Source organism: Carassius gibelio, chromosome B13 (assembly GCF_023724105.1).
Source record: "Carassius gibelio isolate Cgi1373 ecotype wild population from Czech Republic chromosome B13, carGib1.2-hapl.c, whole genome shotgun sequence".
Taxonomy (NCBI): Eukaryota; Metazoa; Chordata; class Actinopteri; order Cypriniformes; family Cyprinidae; genus Carassius; species Carassius gibelio.
This window is the reverse complement of record NC_068408.1, coordinates 28,203,966-28,229,581: the sequence shown is the minus strand read 5'-3', so window position 1 is coordinate 28,229,581 and position 25,616 is coordinate 28,203,966. Positions and strand designations below refer to the sequence as shown.

General features: G+C 42.3%; 1 protein-coding gene across 1 annotated transcript in view; it reads right to left on the bottom strand.

Moving 5' to 3' along the window:
* The window catches only part of plpp4 (phospholipid phosphatase 4), a 216,857-nt gene that overhangs the window by 66,303 nt on the left and 124,938 nt on the right, over positions 1–25,616 (bottom strand). The window lies entirely within an intron of this gene.

Here is a 25,616-nt window from a genome sequence, read left to right as displayed (position 1 = left end):
AGGAGGATCCTCTGATCATCCACCACTGTTTTCCTCTGTGGATATATAAGCCTGTTTGTATTACTGAGTTCATTGGTGCGTTACTTTTTTTTCTCAGAATATACAAAATATTTTGGCCAATCCCGATGTTCCTGTTATCTCTCTGATGGATTTGTTTTGATTTTGAAGCATAACAATTTTCACTTGGATGGAGAGCTCCTTTGACCAGGTGATGTGGATTCAAAGCATCCGCTTCTAAATGCAAATGGAATATTTACAGTAGAATCATCTCCAGAACTTATACTCGCTTAGGCTGGCCGCACACTAGACGATTTTCAAATCTTAAAAGATTTTCAAATCATAGGAGACCACAGACATAAAGACTGTTCAACTGTTCCCTTTCAAGGGAACTTCAAACTGCAGGTGGATCTGTCTGAATGGTTTAAAAAGGGACTTTCCCTTTTGCGCTCTCTGCGGGGGAGACATCCTCTCTTAATCTCCCTCCATCTAAGCCCCTTCAGACATTAATCTGGCTTATATGGCAAGGCATACGCAGCAGCAGGTCAGGCTAGAGCTTTATTACAGACGATGGTGGTGCTTCAAGCATATCAGACTGATCTGCTAAAAGACCTGGATAGAGGCGAGGGCCTTTTTTCTGATCAGGTAGCCAAGCTGCGCCACACCATGAATCTCTGTCCATGATACCAAGCAGGTCGCCTCCGTCAATTTAGTATTTTACTAAATACTCGCCAGCACCAGCCATCCGGCTTCATGTTCCGGTATTAGGCGGCTGAGATCACAGGTTTCTGCGGGAGCCTCCTTGATCATCAGGCCTGGCACAGCACTGCAGGGAATTTCATAGATGTCCGGCCAAGTCACCCTGAGGGGTCTCCCGGCTGCTTAGTTGTGCTGTCGCATCCAGCGGGAGGTAGAGGTGGCAGTTACAGAAGTTTTCTTGTATGTGATGCTCCCATCGCCCGAGGTTTGTAAAATTCAGGCTTGCCTCTCCCATGCAATTCAGCACCTCTGCGAAGCTTAGGAACTTTTAGGTACACACGCCAAGGTTTCTAGAATAAAGTAAGGTAAGGGTTACACGCTCCACTTCGTTCCCCTTTCTTGAGATGATTAGACCTTGGTTTCTTTGGCTCCATTCAGCCAGTGTGTATTTGTTTATACACTTCATGCATTGCTTCCCTCAACATTATGGTAGTTTAGCAGCACTCCCCTTTTTCCAAGAAGGGTCGCTTATGAGCACGCTACTCTGAGCTCAGAGTTCTCCTCTCATATGAGATGGAGTTCTGTTTTTTTTTTCACCAGAGCACTCCAGTATTGTCTCCATAAATCGAGTTGATGACTCTCAAAAATACTGTTTTGAGATACACCATTCCATTTATGAGCTGCTCAATCAGAGTGCCATGAGAGCCCCTTCTTAGAACAATCCTATATGGTGAGGGCTTCATGCGGTTGCTTCGTGCCCTTTCTTGAGTTGGTAAAAGCTCCATTCATCTTGGGTGCCACCTATGTATCTAAACAGGGTGTTGTTAAAAGAGAACTGTTGAGACAGCTCTTTCAGCAAGCTTATGCAAAAGCTAGCAGTAGCCCCTGTGTGAGAGGCAAGACTTGGTATAAAATGCTAGGTTCTAAGCTGTAACACTTTAAAGGAATATTTCCTGATTCCAAGCCTTCAGCCCCGGGCCGAGGTCCTAACAATTAAGTTGGGTATGTAGCTTAGGCCTTTGGCCGTAAGGGGTACTGTCACAGAGAGCCATCTAAACATCCCAGGGGCAACTCCCGTTGAAATGGTAGAGTTGGTACTTGGTGCTCACCATGATTCTGGCCTGCACTCCCCTCAGCATGGCGGCAAGGGTATATTGTTCCTCATAACGACCCCTAGAGGACGAAGGACGTTAGAAGTTCCCTTGAGAGTGAACATTTCAGGTTACGAATGTAACCATGGTTCCCTGAGTAGAGAACGAAACAATGCATCCTCTAGCTCCCTGCTATGCTTCGGACGCAAGCTTCAGACGAATAAGTGATTGACGTGTTCTCCCGGTACCTGTTTATAGCCACACTGGTAGTGACATCAGAGGCTAACACGTTGGTGTTGTTTCATTGTATGCTTCAGAAACGGGTCACGACGAGGTGTTCCCCATAGCGACCCCTAGAGGACACAGTGTCTCCTTCCCTACTCAGGGAACCATGGTTACATTCGTAACCTGAGATGATGTTTAGCCTTATAATCCTCTGAATGCACACACTAGATGATTCGACCAGACCGCGAGACCACACACTTTGATTGTAGGAATGATTTCACAGTGACACGTGATCTCACAGAGACAAGATCAAATGTGACTGATCAGAAGAAGAAAAACAAATTGAAAAAAACAGCATTGTCAGCTGGCTCTCCTGGCATGTATTCTGTTTTACAGTGAAAAACAAAGTATAGCACAGTATATTGATGATGTTCTCTGCTTTCATGTCATGTTTGTGGCTGCAAAGTTTCAGCTATAGAAGCATGCAACATTTGGCAGGTGATGTTTGCTCACTCTCATTTGGGTATCTCGGGTATCACATCAGAGGCCAATAACTGTAATGACACCAGACAATAGAGGATTTTTTTTAGACAAAGTTTGCGACAAGTCTTAAATTTGCCCCCCCCCCATAGTTCAGGGTTGCAAACCAGGCTTTACATATTCCTTAAAATCATCAAGTGTCTGGCCAGCCTTAATTGATGTAAAAAAATAATAATGAAGGAATAGCTCAGACCTGTCCATGAAACAGCTTTGAGTCAATTGCCTAATTACTTCAGATTGCTTGATATAAATGGGGGTTGGGGGGGGGGGGGTGCAAATTAAAGAGTTGTAATTCCTTAACTTTTCCTCCAATTTTGATGTGAATACCCTGAAATTAAAGATTGGGTGTTCACTTTAAGCCCGTATTCATTCTTGAATATGTTTTGTCAGCAGCTATTAAAATAGAAATTGTGCCTGTGCCCAAAAATATATGGACCTAACTGTAGATCCTCCCTCAAGACCTACTGGTGGAGCTGGTTCAGAGCAGGTTTGTCTGCTGTTGGGTCATCAGTGGACAACTGGATGGCACTAATGATGATGGCTGTAGGGATAATGGGCACTGGAAGTGTTAACTGGGGTTCTGTATTGCGCATGTAGGAGAGAGAATCCACCTTGAAGTTCTTCTGTCCTGGTCTATAGGTGAATGTCACAACCTGACCAGTCTAGGTTTGGTAAGGCTGATGACAAGAATAAAAAATAAATAAAAAATTATTTTGCTCTCATGTCCCAGATCACAATGACAACAACAGAGGCTTGCTCACAAGCTGAAAAGTTTGTTTACTATTTTTTAAATCAATATTATTTTTTAAATCAATGATTAGAAGTACATATTTTCAGAAGGGGACCCATGCCAAAATAACAAGACTAACGTTAATCTAATTAGGGGTTTAGAAAAGTTTAAATTACCTAACAAAGAACATACCCAAAACATAAATACAAAAGTCTTCCCTAACTCCCTAGCTAGCTTAAACCAGGAGAAAGCGAAGTTTACAAAATAAAAGGCAATCCCCAACGTACAACGTTTCAGAAATAACGGATAATTATTTACAAACAAAAACTCTTCAGTATGGGTTACAGAGGTATCAAATAGCTTAATCGTTGGTGTTTAGGAAACATGGCATGACTGAAAAACGATTACTCATGCAGACTATTTCAAGATAGCTTCTTTGAAAAATTCAAGGTTGTGATGGTCTGTGATGACTTTGAGATTATGTTTGGCTCCCTCAAGCCAATGTTTCCAATCTTCTAAAGACACCTAAAGCTATAGCCAAGAATAGCCAACAGCTTCTTGTTATTCATGTGTTTTTCATCAATCGATGTCCACCGGAGAAATCTTATGGGAGTAGAAGGCAAATGGATGGAGGATTTGAGGCTCACTCTGCCACTGGAATAGAACAGCTCCTGCACTGGTGTTGGAAGCATCTACTTCAAAAATAAATAAAAGTTCTAAGTTAGGATGTTCTAAGGAAGCAACTGTACAAAAGACTTCTTTGAGCCAAATGCCTTTGTGGATTAAGGGTTCCATAACAGAGACTTGGGCTGGTCCTTGAGAAGTGTGGAGAGTGGTGTGCAGATCTGACGTATATTTGCAATGAATTGGCTGTAAAGTTGGGAAAGTCCAGGAAGCACTGAACGACTGTGATGAATGTGGGTTGTGACCAGTAGAGGATGGCTTGCACTTTCCTCTGGTCCATGTGAACACCTTATTAATGAACCCTTAGAATTCACTGTCTGGGCATTAAGAGCACGGTAATCAAAACACTGTCTCAAGCCTCATGAAGAATAAGCTAGAGGCGGCAGGGGATGTAGATGTAGGTGGTAATTCTGTGGCCAACTGCTTACTGAAAAACATCCTGGAATGCCCAATATTCATCAGGAACCGCTTGTTTGTTGTTTGTCTCAGGGCTTTCAGTGGTGGTGGAGTAGATGGAGATGACAGAGTGACAGGATAGTGACTTCCGGATGACTTATAAGCAATTGTTGACAGTATTTACTCCACTTCTGAATCTCTCCAGTATTCCAACTCACCAACGAGGAGTGTGACAACCAAGGGCATCCCAGGATGATGTCAACAGTGGAGCCGTCCAGCACCATGAACGAGATAGGTTCTTAATGGAAACAGCCGGATCAGAGTGTTACTGTGGGGGGTACAGTGTTTGATGCGAACTTAAACTTTAACTTAAACTTAAACTTCCCACTAATGAGTGGATAGGACCCACTTTATATTAAGTGGCCCTAACTACTACGTACTTACATTTTAATTAATAATTTAGTAAAATGTACTTATTGTGTACATACATGTTTTTACATTGTACTTATATTAAAAAAACGACATGTAATTACATCTGTATTTAATTTCTGTAATTACATTTCTAATTACACTGTTGACCCATACTTTACACCTTAACCCACCCTTAAACTTACCCATACCTCCAACCCTCTCCCTAACCTTACCCCTATCCCACCTCAATAGCAGCAAAAGTGTTTTAAAATACAATATGTATGTAAGTACATAGTAGTTAAGGCCACCTAATATAAAGTGGGACCAGTGGATATTTAGAATTTATGAACAGGGGCTCTTTTTGAGCTGGAGTCTTTAAAGATTGAGATGAAGTTGCCTGCAGATTTGGAATCTAAGTGGCTCAGGTGCAGGAGGGGCAACAGAAGGAGAAGTGGATGAAGGGGGCTAAGAAGGCTGATCAAGAGCAGTGAGGCGCTGTGAAATTCAGAGGGATCTTTGAATAAAGCTTTCCAGATCTATCACATTTTCATAAATTGCCATCTGTATGCGTATATAAGTGTTGAGGCCTTGATAAATGCAGTTTTCTGAGTGGTCTCATTCCAACTGCTGATGGCTGCCAGGGTGTAGAACTGCAGAGCATAGTCACTGACTAACAATTCAACTTGATGCAAATGGTAGAGATGATCATGCTTTGATAGGTTGGTGGCAGTCTGACCAAACAACTCCTAAAAGTGATTTTTAAATCCTCTAAGTGGGCTGATGACTGGGCCAGACTTTTATCTTTGCAGGTAACAGAAGAGGCTCACAAAAGGGAACAATAGATGAAGAGGACTGAAGAAGGATTAGTGACAGGTTAGTAGTTCAGGAAGGTAGCCAGTTAAGATCAGACAATGCTGGAATAAAGAATGACTGTTTAACCCCCTGAGGCTGACAATCACATTCATGAATCCAGACCACTTTTTTCCTATCAGTGTTAAAGACACTAAAAATATTCTGTCAATTTTGGTCATAAAGTTATGAGTTAAAAATTATAAAAAACTGTTAAGTGTCTACTTTTATCTGTGTGCAAAAATCTTTCTGTCTCCACAAACTTCTTTCTGTAATGCATCACAAAAATGAACCAAAACTCAGGGAATACCTGACACATAGAGAAATATGAGAAATACAAGAGAAATATAAGAAAAAATATGTCTATAGAAAGCTTAAACAGCTTAATTAGCCAGCTCTCTCTCTCTCTCTCTCTCTCTCTCTCTCTCTCTCTCTATATATATATATATATATATATTTATACAGATTTTTAATATAAAAATAAATGAAATCAGTCCTAGAGCACTGTAGAAAAGTAATGGGTTGAAAGTTAAATGTCTCATGAGCTTTTATTTAAAATGTGAAGAAGATACCATGAAAAATGAGATTCCAGCAACCATGTCTAGTCCCCCTCCCACCAAATATAAAAATTATTTACTAACTGTATTGAAGGGTTCTACAAACTATTTTAGTCATTAAACGTACCACTGCACATTTTTTTTTAATTATAAAACAATAGACAGAAACTTAGACATCATATAAGTGATTTATTTGAGCGCTAGAATGGCAGTTGGCAATGGCAATTTATTTATTTAGCACAATTAAATACAATATACATTGTCCAATGTGCTTTACAGTATTAATAAAAAATCATAAACTAACAACAATAAAACCACAGTACAAATATATATTTGAATGAAATATCATAAAATAAAATAAAATAAGTGCTACATAAATTTGTTAATAAAATACAATGAAATGGATATGTTGAATGCCTCATCAAACAATTTTTTTTTACTTGAATTAAAAAACAACAACTATGAGGCCACTCTAATTGATATGGGTAAGTCATTCCATAATCTAGGGGGAACTACAAGGCCAGTTATAGAGATGGTAATCATAGAGATGCACCATAAACTCAATAAATCACACTATTCATATAGATGGTGTTCACATTGATAGCCGTGATTACACAGTAATAGCGAGCTGAATTGCACTCAAACAGATGGTTATCGTGCAGATACAGGCACATTCCACATAAAACACACTCCCACATATATAAATTGAAAAAAAAAGGTGATTGCTACGTTCCGCCTCCATCAGATGACATCTCCAGAGCGTTTGTCACAAGTGTCTTTGTGACACTGTACGTTTAAAAACCATGCCGTTTTTTTTTTTTTACTACCTAGACGCAGTTTCTGAGTGGGAGTTATTCCATAATGGACACACAAATCTGTCCCTGAATAACTGAAATGTAAACAAAGGAATTATCATACAACGTTACTTCGTTGGACTAAACGTGCACCATGAGATTTCTTTCAGTGGACCCTTACCTTTCTAACTAAACCGGAAATTAGAGCTGTGGATGCAAACTGGTATGTGCTGCATTTTCATTCTTCATGTTTTGATGTGTATTGTTGACACAAATTTAGCAAATACATTCTTTATGAGCTTTCCATTGAAAAACAGCGATCTGTCTTCAATGCTTGAGGCTTAGATCTTTATAATGATATATAGTTTGTCAAGATTAAATTTGTCCCGTTTCATTTAATCTATTCTATTAAATGAATATTGACAAGTCCAAACATTGGGAGTTCAGGGCACCCAGGGTGCAGGTTAAGAGGTTTAAATGTCTACTTTTAAATGAAACTAAAGGAAGGAAAAGGAAAACACATATTATCTGTTAAGTAATCTGTATGAAGCCAATGTGAGGTACTGTACAAACTATAGTTCCAAACTAAAATGTTCAAGTGAAAAAAAAAAAAAAAAGCATCTGATCCTTGTATGACAAAAGGATGTTTTCATGCTCTATATATTATAAAACAAAATAATAATAATAATAATAATAATAATAATAATAATAATAATAATAATGATAAGAGTGTTTAAATGTAACATAATGAATGTTAGTGTCTAAGAATGTTGAGACCTATGTTTATTATTAACACTGTAGTGGATCAGCTCAAAGGGGAAATATGAATCATTTTAACTAATTTTAACTATTCTTTCAATTCTAAGAATGCTAATTTCCTGGTTAAGGAAAATAACTTTCTTACTGTACAATATTAAAGCATGCAGGAAATAGCTGTATGATTAGGGACACACACACACACACACTTCAGTGTACTACACAAACAATTTTGGTGTCTTTGGAAAGAAAACACTTTGGGCTTTACTGTCCATCACCCAGTGGATAATGCTTAAAAAGATAAAAAGTTATAGACACTGAAGTGCCTTGAGAAAATTGTACCACACTGATTCATTTATTTATTTATTTTTATTTCATATAGAAATAAATGAAATCAGTCCTGGAGAAATCCAGAAAAAGTCATGGGTTGAAAGTCACATGTCATGAGTTTCAATTTCAAATCTGAATAGAAATTACAGTACATCCTGAAATTGCTAGAAATACAGCATTCACATTGATAGATGCTCAAACAGTCAGTATACCGATGTACAAAATGGTCAGTAATCATTCTCTATTCACATAGACGCATTTACAAACCAAATTCCAAAAAAGTTGGGACACTGTACAAATTGTGAGTAAAAAAGAAATATAATAATTTACAAATCTCACAAAATTATATTTTATTTAACAACATATGCTCCCATTCAGACATCGTCTCTTTCAGGGAAGACCTTGCATCTTCCAACATGACAATGCCAGACCACATACTGCATCAATTACAACATCATGGCTGTATAGAAGAAGGATCCGGGTACTGACATGGCCAGTCTGCAGTCTAGATCTTTCATCCATAGGAAACATTTGGAGCATAATAAAGAGGAAGATGTGACAAAGAAGACCTAAGACAGTTGAGCAACTAGAAGCCTATATTAGACAAGAATGGGACAAAATTCCTATTACTAAACATGAAAAGCTTGTCTCCTCAGCCCCCAGACATTTACAGACTGTTATAAAAAGAAGAGGGGATGCCACACAGTGGTAAACATGGCCTTGTCCCAACTTTTTTGAGATATGTTGATGCCATGAAATTTAAAATCAACTTATTTTTCCCTTAAAATTATAAATTTACTCATTTTAAAATTTTTATGTCATCTATGTTGTATCTTGCATAAATTATTGAAATTTGAAACTTCCACCATGAGAGAACACCAGAATTCAAATAAATTATATTCCTATTTTTTGCGTATCTTTTACTTTTTTTAGTGGATGGTCTCATTCTGTTCGTGACAATGTATGCTATGAAACCATGCTGTTTTTTACTACCGAGACAAACAGTACTGTACCCAAAGAATGAGATGTAAACAAAAGAATTAACATCCACATTACAACACTGTTGCTTGGTTGCACTAACAGTACTCTTTGTGATGTCGTTCAGGGGCCCCTTACCTTTCAAACTAAACTGAGATTTACAGCTGTGGATGTGTTGTTTTTATATGTACTGCTTACATTTAGCAAATACATTCCTCATAAGCTTCCCATTTGAGAAACAGTGATCTGTCGTCAATGCTTGAGGCTTAGATCTTTAGAATGATATATAGTTTGTAATAGATGTATCGGTTTCGCTGACTAATTGCCAATACTTGATTACTGGAATAATCGGTTATCGGCAAAAATTCATTTTTTTATTATGCAGTGTGATAGCAGCCTCTAGTGGTTGAAATCACTGACAGCATGTGCTATTTCTTCAGACACGTGATGCTGCACACTGAACATAGCGAAAAACTTCAGACCCTGATTTAAATGCAGCTGACAGAAACTCCTGCCGTGCCACAGAGCACCATTCACAGAGTTTTCCATTAAGTTACATTATTTTCACCCCAATCATTGTTAATGTACATAATGAATTGTACTATATTGAGCATTTCCATTGAAAAGTTTGTCTTTCTGTGGCTCTATTAAATGATATGCTTGTGTATGCTTCATTGATAGAGCTATAATATGGATCACTCTTTCTATTTTGCTCCGTTATACATTTCAGCTGGGCCGCACACTTTATCAGCTCAGACTACAATGAAAACAAACTTGTGCCCAGAACAGCTTTACTCGGGAACCAAAGTAAATTTTGTGACACTGTTACAGCACAGATGAAACAGTGCTGCAAGATCCCATAACTATTTCCAGTACTTAAAAGCTCTAAGATTTTCCAGTTTGAATGTTACTTTAATGGGATGAACAAAATATAATTTGTGGTAAACAAACATCAAATCACAATTATAAACAGTAGACAGCAGCAGAGGAACACTCATTAGATTATAAGTCATTCCTTTCTACGTTTTCTCTATATTTTGACATTATAAAATTGTTGTAGAATCAAAGGATTCTCCAGTTATGAAGTTTCCCATTCACTTCGATTCTCACTCTGTAACTGTGATAATGAACTGGGTAAATTAAAAACTGACATTGATGATCTTCTAGTAGAAGGGATACAGAGGAACTGGAACAAAGAAGTCACAAGACAAAAGAAGAATGAGAAATGTCGAGGAAAACCGGACAGAATGTCAACTGATGGAACAGCAGTGTATTAACAGAATTGAATTGATTGTGATGAACAGTACTACTAAATAAATAGAAACAGAACTGCAGCAAATTATATTACACTGAATATTAAAACAGATAATATTGCACAGAATTTGAAGTATTACATTGCACTACAGTACAGGGTCCAGTTTAATAACAAAGGGTCCATGTGTCAGACACTTCACTATCTTGAGGCCACGAGATAACTTATCTTGAGGCCACGAGTTAGTTATATATATATATATATATTTTTTTTTTTTGACAAAGTGGGACCATAGGGGCTCCGTACAAATGTCTGTCACAAAACCTAAAAAAAAAAAAAAAAAAAAACTTAAAAGGCACTAATGAGATATACATTGTTAGAATTTGCTCAACAGTTAGGACTGACACGTATATATGCTTTTTTGCTAACTACAATGTAACAGTTCTCCTGTTTTTTTATTTTTTATGTAGCACTAAGTAAAAGTTAACGGGATAGGTGTTACAACATGATGATTCTGCTAGGAAGTCCATTTTGCAACAATGTTATTGTTTATCTTATCATAAAATAAAACGATAAAATAAACTTATTTTAAAGTCTCTGGGTAATTTATGAGTAAAGTTACTATTTTATTTATTCCTGAACCTGCATTGTGAAGATCCACAGCAGCAACGACTCAGCTGAACTGATTTTGACACTGATGGGAAGAAATACTGAAGTTTCTATTGCATCTGATAAGTAATAGCGGTAAGTGTGATATTTATATATTGCCTTTGCTTGTGGGAAACAAAGATGTGAATAGAGGTTTAGTGTATATTCTTTAGTCAGAATAATTTTTCAACAAAATCACTATTATAAAATATCATATCATCAAGAAATATTTTGTCAGAACAAAGAAGACCTGGGTGGAACTGTGCATTATCCAGGCCATTCTCATCCCAAGACGTCATATACTGACACTTTTGACATTTCGTCAACACCCTACGCACATGGCACCCTCTAGCGTCAATATTAGACGCAGATAAATATGGGCCAGAAGGCCTTTAGCGTTCTAACCCTAACCCTAACCCTAACCCTATTGACGCTAGAGGGTGCCATGTGCGTAGGATGTTTACGAAATGTCAAAAGTGTCAATATATGATGCCTTGGGATGAGAATGCGTAAGCATTATCTTTGCAAGGTCTGAGTAGATTCACGCCTCTCAGGATTGGCTTGTCCAAATGAGAACAGCTGAAATTCCAAGCAGGAGGTTGGAAATACTGGAGACATTTACGACGCTTTGTGTGAGAGCATGGTAATTTAAATATGGTACTCGACTGGGTGTTCGTGCAAAATTACTTAATATTCTCAGTTCACTAATATATTGCTTATGTACCAACATATACACTCTCAGTTAGATCATCCGAAGACGAATTCATAGAGACCAAACATGGTAAGGTTACATGATTAAGTGGTTCTATCATAAACATGCATAATACAGTGTACAATACAAAGTAAAATATACAAAAATAGCAATAATGAATTGTGAGTTGTGCTCTGCCCACATTCATTTGGGCAATAAAACCAGTGATCTCAGCACAGCTTCTTCTAGTGGACACTATGGGTGTCTAAAGCATGTGTGAAAACACATAAAATCCATTAGACCACACCGCCCATGACATCATAAGGCATCAGAAGTACAAGAGGTATTTTATTTGTTTATATAATTTTTTTTATTCTTGTATACATCCCTCCCAGCACCAACAACAGCAACAGGAACAAGGCACTAAATGAACTGTACCAGCACATCAGTGAGCAGCAGACTGCCCAACCTGATGCTTTTCTCATTTTAGCTGGGGATTTCAACCACGCTGACTTAAAGAGTGTGTTCCCAAAAATACACCAACACATAGACTTTCCAACACAGGTAAACAACATTCTGGACTTTGTTTACACCACCCAGAGAGGAGCTTACAAGGCCCTACCCCTCCCCATCTTGGCACCTCAGACCACATCACTGTCAATGCTAATGCCTGCATACAGTCTATTTGTTAAAGTGGCCAAACGAGTACACAAACCAATACAAGTGTGTCCAGAAGGGTCGTCAGAGGCACTGTTTTGACACCACTGACTGGAATATGTTTAAGCAGGCTGCCACATACAATAACACCACAGACCTCCAAGAGTACTCAGACACTGTCACTGCCTACATGACCAAGTGTATTGATGATGTAACAGTCACAAAGACCATCACTGTCTGGGCCAACCACATGCCATGGATGACGGAGAGGTGTATAGACTACTGATGTGGAACACTGCCTTTAGAGCTGGAGATTGTGACGCTCGTGTGTTTAGGGAAAGCACAAGGAGAGGGTAGGATCCAATTGCAAAGGTATGTTTAATAAACAAAAAGGGTAAATACAAAATAAACAGTCCAGGATGACAAACCAAACAAAACAAAAGAGGAAACCGGATGAAACGGGAACTCTGAGGAACGAGAAGGTAAGAGGAAGTCTCGGGAGACGAGAACATAGGTACACATAGGGTAAGGACTCCATACAAACAACAGAGAAGGACAGCTATATATAAGGAGCCTAATGACAAAGGATTGTCAGCACCTGTGTGATTTAATTGGAGTGCAATTACTGTGAAGACAGGACCGGATTAGAGGAATTAAAGTGCCTATGGTGAAGTGCCTAAGGAGAAGTGAGCTCACTAGGGAACACCCAGGAAAACAGAGACTGACAGCGTGACATTACCCCCTCCCCTACGATGCAGCTGCCAGATGCTCCACCTGAAACCCAGGAAAACCCAACAGAAAAGGAGGTAGGAGGGAGGTGGAGCGGCGGCGGACTAGGGGGAGGGACAGAGGATCAGAAAACAGAGACAGGAGAACCAGATATAACGGAAAGGCAAAGACAGGACAACCAGGTTAAATGGAAAGACAAAGACAGGACAACAAGGTAAAATGGAAAGACAGAGACAGGACAACCAGGTAAAATGGAAAGACAAAGACAGGAGAAGTGTAACACAAAACAAGGAGTCCAGGAGGGTGGTGGACCGGCGGAGGATCAGGGGGAGGGACGGAGGGCCAGGTCCAAAGAAGGAGACAGATAGAAAGCAAAAGAAAACAAAAACATGGGTCCATAAAGGACATCACGTGACTCTGGAGGGTCAACGGTGACTAACCTTGACTCTGGAAGGTCGACGGTGACTAACCCTGACTCTGGAGGGTCCATGACCATCTGACTCCACTCTGGAGGGTCAACCGGAAACTGACTCAACTCTGGAAAGTCAACAGGCACCTGACTTGACTCGGGAAGGTCAACAGGAATCTGACTTGATTCAGGAGGAACAACTGGAACATGACTAGACTCTGGATGGTCAACAGGAACTAGCCCTGACTCTAGAGGGTCAACGGTAACTAACCCTGACTCTGGAAGGTCGACGGTGACTAACCCTGACTCTGGAGGGTCCATGAACACCTGACTCGACTCTAGAGGGTCAACCGGGAACTGACTCAACTCTGGAAAGTCAATGGGCACCTGACTTGACTTGGGAAGGTAAACAGGAATCTGACTTGACTCCAGAACGACCTCGGGCACCGCCTCGGCCTCCGGAACAGCATCGGGAGTGGCATCGGACACCCCATCGGGAACGGCCTTGGGCACCACCTCGACCTCCGGAACAGCATCGGTCACCACCTCGGCCTCCGGAACAGCATCGGTCACCGCCTCGGCCTCTGGAACAGCATCAGGCACCGCCTCGGCCTCCAGAACAGCATCGGGCACCGCATCGGGAACGGCCTCGGCACTGCCTCGACCTCTGGAACGGCCTCGGGCACCGCCTCGACCTCTGGAACGGCGACGGCAGCTGCCCACTCGGGAATGTCCTCCTGGACGGCAGCGGCCAGCTCGGGAACGTTCTCCAGGCTTTGAGGAACGGTAGACGCCTGTCTCCTCCTCCTCCTCCCACCATGATGGCGAGTTGGTAGCACCTTGTCTGGAGACTCAGGCGTTGAGTCGGCCATCTTGTGCTGTGGCTCTGAGCTGGTGGCCATCTTGTGCTGTGGCGCTGGAATGGTTGGCACTCTGTGCTTTGGCGCTGTGCTGGCTGCCAGCGTGACAGAGATGAGGTGGGCCTGAGGAAAGTTAGGGCCAACCCATCCTGTGGCATCAGAGAGGCTAAGAGACAGTGCTCCAGGATAGCCCATTGATTCAGCAATAGTAGAGAGACTCTGAGCTTGTGGCGGGGGATACAGACCATTACGTATTACAAGCCCCCACTGTGGACCTGTAACAGCATCAGATCCCGGCTGAACAAGCTGAATGCCTTCTTTGCTCGCTTTGAGGAACAAAACCACAAGAAGACTTCACCTCCTCCCAGTGACCAGGTGATGATGCTATCCCCAGGCAGCATGAAGAAATCCCTCAGCAGGATCAACGGACGTAAAGTGCGTGTCACAGAAATCAGTTAATTCTCAACACAAAGAGACTATTTCAACTAGATATCACACTATAGAGAGCGTGTCTGTTCCCCAAACTAGAAAATACCAAAAATTACCAAACCAATTTAAGAATAAAAATTTAATTGAGGTTCAACAAATAAAAACAAACAAATGATAAAGCTTGGCTAATTTAATATCAGGTCCCCATTTAACAAAATCACTTTTTGTGAATGATATGATCACTGATCATAACCTAGACATGCTCTGTTTGACAGAAACCTGGCTAAAACCTGATGATTACATTATTCTATCCCCAAGATTACTGTTATAAACATGAGCCATATCCAAAAGGTAAAGTACTAGTGGACTCTGTCGAAATGGCTAAACACAGGAAACATGGAAAGTATGGTAGATGCGATGTCTGGGGAGTCGCAATCTTACTGCCACTGGGTTGACAACCTTTGTGATGGGGAAAGGTCCCACAAAGCGAGGAGCCAACTTTCTATTCTCTAGTCGAAGGGGCAGATCTTTAGAAGCCAGCCAAACTTGTTGTCCCATCCGATACTGAGGTGCAGGTGAGCTGTGTTTATCTGCCCACTTCGTATAGTTAGCGGAGGTATGGAGGAGTGCCTACCTGGCTCTTCTCCAACACCTCACCAGAGCAAATGCAGATGAAACTGTAACTTCAGATTCTTGAGATGAGAATAGAGGTGGTTGATAACCATAGATGGTTTGGAAAGGTGTCAAGACTGTAGAAGAGAAAGGAAGTGAATTGTGAGCATAATCAACCGATACCGTGTTCTTAGCCCATGAGGTTGGGTCCCGAGCACACAGGAGGCGAAATCAAGTCTCTAACTCCTGATTGAAGCGTTCTGTCTGCCCATTTGTTTGGGGGTGGAAACCCGAGGAGAAGCTTACTGAGATGCCAAGCTGTTTACAAAATTCCTTCCAGAAAAGGGCTGTAAATTGTGGACCATGATCTGAAACAATGTTGCGAGGGAGTCCATGGAGACGCAAAACATGTTGAACCATAATTTCAGCTGTTTCTTTTGCTGAGGGCCGTTTGGGTAGTGGAATGAAATGAACCAATTTTGAAAACCGATCCACAACAGTCAAGACGGCGGTATTTCCAGAGGATAAGGGAAAACCAGTGACAAAATCAATGGAAATATGAGACCAGGGGCGTCTTGGTATGGATAGTGGATGGAGAAGTCCACTGGGGGGTTTTCTAGATGTTTTAGACCGTGCACAATCAGGGCAAACAGCAACAAGCTCCTGGACATCCTTTCTTAGAGATGGCCACCAGAAGTGCTGTTCCACTACAAATGTGGTCCGGGTAGTACCATGATGACAGGACAAGTGTGAGGAGTGCAAGGGCATAACTTTGGGTCTACCATTGGGGGGGTTAAATGTTTTAAACTTTAGTTAGTGTGTAATGTTGTTGTTAGAGAATAAATAATATCTGTAAAATTCTAAAGTTCTAGTTCCTGCAGTAATGACATCACTAAAACAGTTTTTTGACTAACCTCCGCCCACATGAATACACTAAAAAAGGGGGTGTGGTCTTGTTGCGCACCGACGGAGAAGGAGGAAGAGATGCGCTTGTGTTTGTCGCAATGCCGTCGAAACGCTGTTATTTTCATCTCGGGAGTCCAATCACCAATCACCAATCACCACACAGCAGCCACGAGTCAGATTGGAGGGACGTCAACTCCCCCTTGGACTGATTGGCTAGAGGCACAGCTGTCAATCTAGAATTTGCGGGCATTGGTGACGCTTAAGTCTGCCCTGATTTACATGAAACTCAAACTGCAACTTTTAGAAACGCAAGCGCAGAACTTGGAAACAAGAGCAAACGGAAAAAAACCACAAGCACAAAAAAATTACAAATGAGCAGGAAACCTGATTTTGTTTGAGATTTGGAAAATTTTTAATTCTTGTTTCAGTTTTGTGCAATAGAATTTTAAATGCATTTACATTTTTGATTTACGCTTATTATTTTCCGATCAATGACTGCGCTTTTTGTTATTTAAAAAATAACAAACGGTTTTGTGTGTTATTATTTTACACGTGTTTTTAAATATTTGATCTTTGCTTGTTATTTTTCGCTCTGTGACTGCAATACATTTGGCGGGATTATAATCCCATACATGCCTCTATTCCCCACCAGTTTTGAGAAACGCTGAGCTAATTTAACTGCTAACTTAGCATTAGAGGTAGGTACCGCTTGGTCAGGTTTTTTTTTTTTTTTGGCTGGTGTCGACCAAAGATAAAAAATCATCGTCTGGCTGCCTTTCAGAGTCATTTTCATCTTTCTGTCAGCTTTCTCCAACCATTCATCCCAGCAACTGCGCAAGATAGTGCACAAACCTCATAGAGAAAGCGGGTAATACCCAAACCTCTTTTACTGTCTATGGTAATACCAAGTAGTCGGTGCGGGGGATACATTACAGATTATTTAAAATATGATACTATCTTTCTTGCTGACAAATGAAATTAATAAAGACAACGAACAAAAGTATCAATTCTGAATATTACATATTTATTTTAATCTGAATGATGTGATGGGGAGGGGGTTATATTAGCTGGATTTGATTTTTGAGGGTCAGTGAGCTCTCAGATTTCATAACAATCGCCATAATGAACGACATCAGGGTGAGTGATTAATGACAGAATTTTCCTTTTTGGTTGAACCATCCCTTTAATTTTCAGCACATACAGACTTGTTAATCTATATTTCATACTATAGAGACTGTGTCTGTTTCCTTAACTAGTAATGGAAATTACGTACTAAACAAGATTAAGGCTAATAATTAAATTGATGTTTAACAAATAAAAAACTATCATAATACAGACAAACAGATAAAGCTCGGCTTAATGAATATTAGATCACTTTTCTAATAAAGCATTTTTTGTAAATTATATGAAAAACATATAATACGTAAATGTGTTCGGTTTGCCGGAAACCTGGCAAAAGCCAGATGATTACATTACTTTAAATGAGTCTACCCCCCCCAATATTACTTTTATAAACACAAGCCACATCCAAAAGGAGGTGTGGCTATAATTTTATTGTAATATTTTGTCAGGGCTTAGTCACTAGCCATAAGAGGACTTAGCAGAAGATGGGCATCTTTATATATCTCCCACCACTGGACTTTCCATCCACCAGCTGTCACTCCAGTGTGTCCACTTCCATCAGAGAGGGGCTGATGTGAGAGACTTCTGCAGGAGATGCTGTTCCTTCTTCTTCTCATTCTTCTCTGATTATGGGTCATCAGAAGGCTGGGGCTACCAATGATTACAGATGGAAGGAGCATACAGTCAGTGTGATGATACTAGAGAATTTGACTCCAGTGGTCCCAAGTTTAGAGGTCCCAGAGGTCCCTGAGCTACCTGCTCTAGAAAAGTCTGCCACAGAACAGCCACAGAGGCCTTTACAGACCCGCCCAATCTCACTGCTGCTAACATAGTCAAGAAGGCCACCTTTTGCCTTTCATGGCTGTCTTTCATGGTGGATGTCTTTCATGCATGGACCACTTCAATATTTGCTCTAGCTTCCTAGGAGCCTGCTTTGAGTTTACTCCAGAGCCCAGCCCTATCCAGGAGCCTTTAGAGTCCACTCAAAAGCCCGCTCCAGTCCAGGAGCCTTCAGAGTCTGCTCAGGAGCCTTCAGAGTCCACTCAAGAACCTACTCTAGTCTGGGGGCCCCTTAGAATCCACTCCAGACTTACTCCAGCCCAGGAGGCTGCTTTAAAGACAGTTCTGGCCCAGATGAACACTTCAGGTTCTGCTTTGGCCATAGGGACTCTCTTAAAGATCCAGAGTCTCCAGTTCCTTCCTGGCATTCCATTCCTTCTCCACCAGGGCCTGACTGTTAGGCCCTGATGTGACATAAAGCCAAGTAGTAGTAGTAGTAGTAGCCCTTTATTGTCACAAGTCACAAGTACCAACGAAATTAGCCATCAACCTGACCATACATACAACATGACAAGGGGGTAGACAGGACAGGAAGACAGGGAGTTGAGGAAGAAATACAGCATAACATTAGGAAAGTGAGGAGAAAGAAAACAACACCCAGACTACACTCATATTGGGAGTACAGTGTGAGAACAGAAAAAAAAAAACCACTTCAGCAACAAAGCACATAACCAATACAAACACATGACTTTGCAACTGGGTACAGAAATTGGGGGGGGGGGGGGGGTCGAGGAAATCCAGCGCAGACATGTAGCCATCCGAATTCCGTATCCTAGCGGCCGCGTGCCAGTGGAACGAGGCTGCGCAGTGGGATCAATTCCTGCATGGGTTATCCGACCATGTTCAAAAGGAGATCTACCTCCTCGAGCTGCCCCCCACACTTAACGGATTAATAGACTTGGCCTCACGATATGATGCACGGATTAACCGCCTTGGTCGCCAGCCTAGTCCAACGCGCCACACCATTTCTCCAGCTAGGGGGTGCTCGAATCGAGAGAACGCGGTGGGTCCCGTCGACAACCACGAGCCCATGCAGGTGGGTAGAGCTCGGCTGTCCTGGAGGGAGAGGGAATGGCGGAGGTCCCAAGACTATGTTTGTATACTGTGGAGGCTCGGAACACAACATCTTCTCATGCCCGGTTAAAAGAGCCAGCCCGGTAGTAGACTTGAGGCTACTATCGGGTGTGATCTCCGCTGGGAAGTCCTCAACTACATCATCGACCCACCTTCTGGTGAAACTGCAGTGGAAGAATCACTCTCACGAATGTCACGCCCCTTCTGGACTCTGGAGCCGAAGGTAATTTCATTGATTCTTCCCTTGTACATCAACTGAACATTCCTGTCTTGCCTGTGTCTCTCCCCATCCATGTCACTGCACTCAACGGCCAGGAACTGCCTCACGTCACACACCACACAGAACCCATCACACTACTCACTTCTGGAAATCATCGCGAAACCATATCCTTTTTTCTCATGGACTCCCCTGTGCTCCCATTGTGTTAGGTCACCCCTGGTTAACTAAACATAATCCACGAGTGGAATGGGGTTCCAACACAGTCACATTGTGGAGTGAAAGTTGTCATGAGTCTTGTCTGGTTTCTGCTTGTCCTGTTGTCCCTGTTTCTGTCTTTCAGAAGGAGAACATGGTTTTGCCAAACGTGCCCGTAGAGTATCTGGACCTGAAGGAAGTGTTCAGTAAGTCCCGAGCTGCTTCTCTTCCTCCACATCGTCCCTACGACTGTGCCATAGATTTAGTGTCAGGTAAGTCTCCGCCTAAGGGCAAATTATACTATCTTTCTATACCTGAGAGGGAGGCCATGGAGAAATACATTTCTGATTCCTTAGCATCTGGGTTCATCCGTCCTTCCTCTTCTCCAGTGGGGGCAGAATTCTTTTTGTGGGTAAGAAGGATGGTTCTCTGCGACCTTGCATTGATTACCGAGAGCTGAACAATATCACTATAAAGAACACCTATCCTTTACCACTCATGTCTTCAGCTTTCGAGAGGTTGCAGGGAGCATCCGTATTCACAAAATTGGATTTACGTAATGCTTATCATTTGGTCCGTATCAGGAAGGGGGATGAACGGAAAACCACCTTTAATACCTCTAGAGGGCATTTTGAATACTTGGTGATGCCGTTCGGGCTCTCCAACTCACCCTGGGTTTTCCAAGCACTCGTTAATGACGTGTTGAGAGATATGGTAGATCAGTTTATATATGTTTACCTGGATGACATACTGATTTTTTCTCCATCTCTCCAGGAACACGTTCAACACGTCAGACGAGTGCTCCAGAGGTTACTTGAGAATGGGCTTTTTGTCAAGGCAGAGAAATGTGTATTCCATGCACAGTCTGTCTCTTTCCTAGGATATATCGTCTCGTCCGAGAGAATATGTATGGACCCTGAAAAGATTAAGGCTGTGATAGATTGGCCATCGCCAGATTCCCGTAAGGCCCTACAGCGGTTTCTGGGGTTCGCCAATTTCTATCGGCGTTTCATTCGCAATTGCAGCCAACTAGCCTCACCTCTGACAGCCTTGACCTCTCCAAGTACTCCGTTCAGGTGGTAGGCGCAGCTGAGGCTGCGTTCAATAACCTCAAAAGTCACTTCATTTCGGCTCCCATCCTTGTGGCCCCTGATCCCACATGGCAGTTCTTGGTGGAGGTCGACGCGTCAGAGGTGGGGGTAAGAGCAGTGTTGTCCCAACGTGCTGCTCGGACGATAAGGTACATCCTTGTGCGTTTTTCTCTCATCGATTATCTCCTGCTGAACGTAATTATGACATTGGCAATAGAGAGTTGTTGGCCGTCAAAGAGTGGTGTCACTGGCTGGAAGGTTCAGGGGTACCTTTTATTGTTTGGACCGATCATAAGAATTTAGAGTACATTAGAACTGCCAAAAGACTCAATTCCAGGCAGGCTCGGTGGGCACTTTTTTTCGGTCACTTTGAAAGGCACTTCTTTATCACGCCTTTTTGATCCCTCCGCCCGCCCGGTGACTCCCGAGTGTATTTTACCTGAGAAGTTAGTGGTATCAGCACTCGTATGGGAGGTCGAGTCGAAGGTCAAGACGGCCTTACAAGGGGTAACGTCTCCGTCCGGTTGTCCACCGAACCGTTTATTTGTGCCGGAGGAGTTAAGGTCCGAGGTTGTCCAGTGGGGTCATTGTTTTAATGTAGCTTGTCACCCAGGGATAAGTAGAACTAATGGGTTGATTAAACAATGATTCTGGTGACCAGGTATGGCTCTTGACGTCCGCGATTTTGTTTTGGCTTGCTCAGTTTGCGCCAGTGGTGTCATCTAACCGGTCTCCTGATGGGCTTCTTCAACCGCTGTCTATCCATTCGAGTCCCTGGTCCCACATCGCACTAGATTTTGTTACCGCCCTCCCGCCCTCTAATGGCATGACGGTCGTTTTGACCATAGTGGACCGATTCTCGAAGGCAGCACATTTCATTCCCTTGCCCAAATTACCTACAGCCAAGGAGACAGCAGTCACTGTCCTAGATCACGTCTTTCGGCTTCATGGCCTCCCAGTTAACGTGGTTTCTGACAGGGGATCTCAATTCATACCCATATTTTGGAAAGAATTGTGTAAATTGCTAGGAGCGTCAGTTAGCTTGTCTTCGGGTAATCACTTTCTCCGTTGCAGTGCAGTTTAGGTTACTAGCCACCAGTTTTTCCCAGTTTGGAATCTGAAGTCATGGTCCCCTACGCTCACGCGTTTGTCCAGAGGTGCCACCGCACCTGGACCAGAGCCCGCGAGACTCTGCTCCGGTTGAGGGAACGCACTTAGGCCAAGGCTGATCGCCACCGGTCAAAGCCTCCCATTTATGTTGTGGGTAAAAAGGTGTGGCTTTCTACCAGTAACATTCCTCTGCGCTCCTTCTAAATTATCTCCCAAATTTACTGGCCTGTTTTCTATCACCAAAATCATAAGTCCGGTGACAGTCCGCCTCAAACTACCTCCAGCATATAGGAGGATACACCCTGCCTTTCATGTGTCCAAAATTAAACCCGTGTTTTATGCACATATTAATCCGCCCACCCTGGTTCCCCCGCCGCCGCGTCTCGTAGATGGGGAACCGACTTATTCGGTTAATCGTATTCTGGACTCGAGACGGAGGGGAAGAGGATTCCAGTACCTGGTGGACTGGGAAGGTTGGAGAGGAGAGGAGTTGGGTACCTGCTAGGGACATATTGGATCACTCCCTTATTGATGAATACAATCAGCAGGTAGGCCCTTCTGGGAACTCCATGAGGAGCTCTTGGGGGGGGGGGGGGGTACTTTCACGGTTGGTAAACCGTGATCTTTGGGTGTTTGCACTTTGTGGTGAAGTCTGTGTGTTTCGCATCTGCACTGATTAGTTTGTGGGCGTCTCCATTAATTGTCATCAGCAGCAGCTGTCACTCATTACTCATTCCCTATATATTGGCTTGTCTCACGTCCTGTGTTTGTGAGATCATTGTTTTATGTTGCTTACCCTGTTTGTTTGGCTTCAGTGTTGTCTGCGTTGGATGTTCGTGTTTTCCCGGAACCTCATCCACTCTACGCACTTCCACTCAGCCACAAATACTTACCTTCGGCTCTATTCCCCGCAGTTCCTGTGCCATCCTCTCCTGCTGCTGTGGAAGATTTTTATTGGTCAATATGTAAACTAATCAGGCATAATCAATGTGACTCTAGCCATTTATGTATCAAGCTATTCTACTGTTATAATCATGCATTTGACAGTATGTAGAGGCCTGCCTGAGAAGATTTTATTTTTTCATGAAAATAAAATCTTTCTTACGGAAACAAAACCCAGCGATAGTGTGATTTCTCAGATCCATGGCAGACGAAAATACACTACACTGCCTTCTCACCGTCATCATCCGGATTCCTCACCACCTCACCACCATCTTGGATTGTTGTCTTCCCAGCATCACTGTCTTTCCTTGTTTGTTTATTTATTTTCATTAAATAATCTAACTCGCTATTGTTTCCAGTCCTTCCTTCACCCCACCGTCAAACAATGATCGTCTTTGGTCTTTGGCAGGTTTGGGGCCAGGTACAACTGGGTTTCGCTGTCATGGTAGGTCACCACATCTGGAATGTGTGTCTTGGTGTGGGGTGTTGCTTTCCCAAAACCTGACATTGACAATGTCTTTAAGTCTGTAGACTTGGCTTGACTCGCTGATGGGTTAGTTCAAGAGCACATCCACTTCCCTCTGTTTGGGATTGATGTGCAGTAGGATGGGGATACCCGGAGAGTAGGCCAGGTGTATTTGTAGAGGGTCAGCTGGCGTGGTGATGGTGGAAGCTTGCTCAGTTATTACAAGGCTTAAGGGTATCATGTACGGTGGGATTCTACCTGTGGTTAGGCTATCACTGGAGGAGCTAACCTCCCACAGCATGTCTGTTGTTAGTGCTGTAACCAGCTGAGTCTGGGCAAAGTCAATCTGGAAGATAGGTTTCATGGAGTTCACGGCTTGGTTTGCTGCATTGACACTGGACATACCAATGTTAAACAGAGCTCTGGCGGCAGCAGCGTCTCCGAGCAAAGCTTTTTCACGTTGGCTGAGAGGTGGTTAAGCAAAGGAGGTGTCAGAAGCCCGCATGTCTGCTATGTTGGTCTTTATAGACAGCGACAGTGGCGTAAGCGGCTCTGAGGTAGGCAGTTTAGCTTGTAAAGTTCTTATGCTGTGTGTAATCACTTTAACCTTCAAAGGGGGTGGGTGGGTTGGGAGTGACCACAGCCTGTTGTTTAGTGCGCCAGTTTTGGCAAGGGTGTAAGTTTGATCATTTAAGTCAGGGTTGCCCAACCCTGCTCCTGGCGATCGACTGTCCTGCAAAGTTTAGCTCCAATCCTTATCAAACACAGCTGAAGCAACTTATTAAAGTCTTCAGGCTCACGTAAAAATTAAAGGCAGGTGTGTTTCATTAGGGTTGGAGCCAAACTTTGCAGGACAGTCGATCGCCAGGAGCAGGGTTGGACACCCCTGATTTAAGTCCTTGTCTAGACCTGGTAGCTTCGAATATCCTTTTACCTTCTTCCAGTAAACAGTCACATTGTGTGTTTTTGTGATTTTATCACCTTTTCAGAAGCTCTGATGCTCTGCATGGTCAACTATCACCTGTATGCTAATGCGTGTGTATATGGGTTGCGTAGGCAATGTATAATATTTATAATAGGCTATGAAAGTGAAAGTTGTGACATTTGCCAAGTATGGTTACCCATACTCAGAATTGGTGCTCTGCATTTAATCTATCCAAGTTCACAAACACAGCAGTGAGAAGTGAACACACCATGAACACACACCCGGAGCAGTGGGCAGCTATAGATCCAGCGCCCGGGGAGCAACTTGGGGTTCAGTGCCTTGCTCAAGCGCTCTTCAACCATGGGTATTGAGGGTGGAAGAGAGCGCTGTTCATTAACTCCCTCCCACCTCCTGGCAGCACAGAGACTCGAATCGGCAAACTTCTGGTAACTAGTCCGGCTCTCTAACCATTGGGTCACAGATGCCCGGCTGCTATAATCATTATAACAGTATGTGTGCTCTGCACATATATGGGCACAATAAAAGGAGAGAAGCCAAGTAAGCCCAACCCCAACCCGAGCCCGAGCCCGATCTAAAAAAAAAAAAAAAAAAATGGCCAGAGCCCAGCCTGAATGGACCCTAACCCTTACCCTAACCCTAATGCAGACCTCTTGCGCTCTTATCCAAATCGTATGCATACAGACAATAAAAATAAATCAATGACAATGACACAGACTGAAATCTTTTGTAGGGCTGCATGATAAATAACATGCAATATTTAATCCACATCTTGTCAGTAAAGCCGGTTCTATAATCAGCGGTTAATCTCCATCACCTGCGTGCTTTCACATGGAGCAGCATTAACTACTCAGGGCCGTTTTTCAATGAGAAGCTGGGCAAAAACACGATCATATTTTGCGAATGTTTTGCACAGCTTAACAATGGCTAATCATGGACTGTACATTTTAGAGTGACCTCTTATTGTGGCCAGCCTAAGGCACTGGCACCTAAACACTAGAGGACAGTGGGTCCCCAGGAGCAGGGTTGAAGACAAAAAAACACTCTAACATAATATTAGAGTAATATTAATGCTGAAGCCCTGCAATTTCATTTTCAATATAATCAATAATTGAGATGCAAAATGGCACCAGCTGCATTTGTAACAGCACAAAAGAAAGTGAGTCTTCAGTGATATGGGATAAATTAAATTAGGAAGGTTTAGTAACCTGTATGAGAGGTCTGAACCGTGGATATCATTCTGTTGGATTCCACAATTGACTAATAAGTGTCAAGAATTCCAGATTGCTGCGAATAATCTTCAATAAATTTATACCACATATGTCTCTACAATAATTTTGTGAAAACATCCATTGTGTAAAGATTTCAGTATAATAGTTAATG